Below are 4,248 nucleotides of genomic sequence, written 5' to 3'. Positions count from 1 at the left end.
GATCCTTTCAAGCAAAGATGTTGTGTGCTTATTTATGGCCTCAGACCTCTCATAGTCTGTTGGAAGACGTGGGAGGAATGCACACAGTTTTGTGCATCAGGAAAATGGACTCTAATAAGCAGCGGGTGTAGGGTCTCATTATTTATGTAAAGCGTGAGCCAATCTGTGGTCCTTCTGTTGTTAATCTACAACTCTCATGACTCTATTCGACAGCCTTTTTTTGCCATTGGCACTGGCAATGGTTGCCCCAGCTCAGTAGTCTTTAACCTAGCAGTTAAGGGACTATGGTATAAACAGCCCACATTGGGCTCCAGTAAAATTATTTTGGGGGCACCTTTGCACCAAAAGTGTCATGCACCCTTTAAACATAAATTGTGGGGGTGGGGTCTGCCTACCAATGGTAATTGTTTTCACTGTTTTAGCTCAGATGAATATATGACTTTTTTACTGTGGTGTGGGGTGGGCAGGATCTGGGGTGGGTGGGACTTTGGGTCGTACCAGGGGGCCCAGAAAATTATTTGTATTGGGCCCTGTAATTTCTTAAGGTGGCCCTGGCTGTATTCAGCATGACTGTGCCACATACAGCTTCCAGTGTCACATAATAAAATAGCATTGTCAACTCTTTTCTTAAACATCATTGAAAAGCACATTAAATGTACATAGTCATAGGCATTTTACATTGGGTTCCAAAGATAACTAGTACAGTCCACTCCATCATTAGGGGGAGTCTCACAGTTGCGGGGATTCAGGTAGTGCCACATCTGGATTGGCTTCCAGCAATGGCAGCCAGATATTTTCAAACTTCCCTGTGGAATCTCTGGTGATATAATTAAGCTTAATCAGTGAGAGCCTTTTGTTTATTTATTCTTTCCACGGAGGCTACTGTTGGTGGGTTGGAGCTCATCCATCTCATTATTACCATTTTTTCCCTGTAGACTAGTACTGCTCTCATTAAATCTTTGGCTTCATTTACAGTGATCCCCAACCAGTAGCTCGTGAGCAACATGTTACTCACCAACCCCTTGGATGTTGCTCCCAGTGGCCTCAAAGCAGGTGCTTATTTTTGAGTTCCAGGCTTGGAGTCAAATTTTTGGTTGTATAAAAACCAGGTGCACTGCCAAACAGAGCTTCAATGTAGGTTGACAATCTACATAGGGGTTACCAAAGGCCAACTCCCCAACTCCTTTTACTTCTGAATGCGTCTTTTCTGTACAGCAGATGAATAATCAGGGAAAAGCACCAGCTTAGCCCCGTTCCGTGCTGCTCCACACATCTTGTCAGCAAGCAGGATAGATTCTAATAACAATACATAATAATAAAAAAATATATATTTTTGATATTTTGGCTGCTCTAGCTAGCAGAATATCAGTCCCTGGCCAGTGATGGCAGAAGGTCTAGTCTAAAGGCAAGTTTTGAGAAGAATGTTTATTTGCAATTGAGCTAGTTACATAGTTAAGTTGGGTTGAAAAAAGACCAAAGTCCATCAAATTCAACCTCTACAAATGAAACCCAGCACACATACTCACTGAACTATAAATACTGTACCAATATCTATATTTATTGTAGGTTTAAGTATCACTATAGTCTTGGATAACAAGCTCGTCTAAGAAATCATCCAAGCCCCTGTTAAAGGCATTAACAGAATCAGCATCACAACATCATCCAGCAGGGCATTCCCCAACCTCACTGCCCTCACTGTGAAGAACCACCTACTCTGCTTCAAAAAAAAGTTATTTTCTTCTAGTCTGAAGGGGGAGCTCTGGTCCAATGATCTATTTCATGGAAAAATAAATCTCCCACTAGCTGTCTACAATGTCCTCTAATGTAGATATAAAGATTGATCATGTCCCCCTTCAACCTTCTTTTCTCCAGAAAGAACAAACCCAACCTTGACAATCTACCCTAATAAATTAAATCTTAACCAGTTTAGTTGCACTTAGTCTCTGCACTCTCTCCAGCTCATTTATATCCCTCTTAAGGACTGTAGTTCAAAACTGCCCCCATACTCCAGATGAGGCCTCACCAGGGACCTATAAAGAGGCATAATTATGTTTTCATCCCTTGATTTAATGCCCTTTTTTATGCAAGACAGAACTTTATTTGCTTTAGTAGCCACAGAATGACACTGCCCAGAATTAGACAACTTGTTATCTACAAAGACCCCAAGATCCTTCTCATGTAAGGAAACTCCCAACACATTGCCATTTAGTGTATAACTTGCATTTTTATTATTTTTGCCAAAGTGCATAACCTGCATTTATCAACATTGAACCTCATTTTCCAGTTTGCTTCCCAGTTTTCCAGTTTAGACAGATCACTGTGCAAAGTGGCAGCATCCTGCATGGGACCTATAGTTCTGCACAATTTAGTATCATCTGCAAAAATAGAAACAGTACTTTCAATGCCCACCTCCAGGTCATTAATAAACAAGTTAAAAAGCAAGGGACCTAGTACAAAGCCCTGCAGAACTCCACTAACAACACTGGTCCAATTAGAAAATGTCCCTTGGGCTGAAGGCTGAGGGCAGAGTTAGCATGACTGACGGCTGAAAATGGAGGGAGGTGATATGGCTATTCTTATTGTAGTAACCTGCTTGTGTGGCCATTTTGGTTAAGGGCATTCCTCCTGTTTGGCCATTGTCTTATGATTCACTCCTGTTCCTGTTTCCCTCTTCCTGTCTAAGCTGAGAGCAATAATGGGGCAGGTCACACCTACCTGCCATGTTGTAATAAATGTACCAGAAGCAGGGGGGTAACTACAGACGAAGCAGACCTTGTAGCTGCAGGGGGGCAGGAGGTATAGGGACCCCATGAGGCCCTAATTCATATACAGTTTCAATAAATATTGGTAAAACAGGTCAACCTCTAGACATTTTGGGGGCCTGAAAAATAATTTGCTATGGGGCCCAGTAATATCTAGTTACACCACTGAGTCCAGAAGTCCCTGTGCTTGTCTGGATGCTTTGCCTGAACTAACACAACAGAATCATTTAATCCACTACCAGTAGGCCCGAACTGGCAATCTGTGGGTTCTGGCAAATGCCAGAGGGGCTGCTATAAGGTGCCATAGAAAGTCAGTATTTAGTGGGCTGGTGGGGACTGGGTGGGCCTCTATGTGCCTGAAATGCCAGGGCCTATTTTATTTCTCAATCTGGACCTGACTACCAGCCAGTTTATAACACATCAACTTGCAGCCTAACCCATCATGATAATGGGTCTAATATCCCTTCAATGATGTCTGACAAACTCTCAGAGTCAGTTTTGTATATGATTGTTAGGCTCCAACATCTCCTCCTAGCTGTAATCTTGCACCAGTTAGCTCTTAGCAGTCTCTTAATAATGTGCTTAGCTATAATTCAACTATTACATAATAGGTTTTAGCCAGAGACATGGGACCGATCAAGGGTTGACACCCGGCCGGTATTTTACCGACCTAGCCGGTATTACAAATTTACTGGCAATGTAGCTGCCGGTAATTTGTAATACCCTTTACAAAAGCCTTTGCCCTCCAGTAAAAACGTACATTTCCTTTGGCTTCTGCGATGTGGATCCGCCCATTTTTGTGTCGCTGAACGCCGGCCCCACCCCCCTTTGCGTCACGGCCCGCCCCTTTATTATCCACCCCCACCACTGGCCAGTGTTTTGTTTTTTTAAAAGGTGGCAACCCTAGACAGTATGATGTGTAGGTTATATGAGCAGTCACTCCTAAGTACTGTGTGCAAACAAAGGGGTCATTTAGGCAGGGGCAATTTTAGGGGAACATCATTTATTTATATAGAAGCAACAAGCTGCACAATGCTTTACATTTATTTATAACAGGGGTCTTATGATGCCGTCCCCCATACCTGCCCAGTGCTTAACCCTTTCACATGAGAGCGGGGGCACAACACTAGTGCAGAGAGCACAACTGTTCACATGTCACACGCATGTCACATCAGTAATGACGACACCCAGAATTAGAAAAGAGCAATTGGGTCTGATTAGTGTCAGAGCACAAATATAATTGTGCAAATTGTAATGCATTGGAAGCAGTTGTGTCAGACATCTCACCTACATTCTGCATTGTGGTTAAACAAACATGGCAACGGTAGTCATACTGTATGTAGTAAAGTCTATGTAGTATAATGTGTAGCCTTGGTGATTAGGGATAGTGATGGGCGAATAAATTCACCAGACACGAATTCGCTGCACAAGCACATTAATTAGCCGGCAAAAAAATTGTCGCGTGCATAAAAATTATTGAGTGTCA

Source organism: Xenopus laevis, chromosome 1S, assembly GCF_017654675.1.
Source record: "Xenopus laevis strain J_2021 chromosome 1S, Xenopus_laevis_v10.1, whole genome shotgun sequence".
NCBI lineage: Eukaryota > Metazoa > Chordata > Amphibia > Anura > Pipidae > Xenopus > Xenopus laevis.
This window is presented reverse-complemented; position numbering follows the sequence as displayed.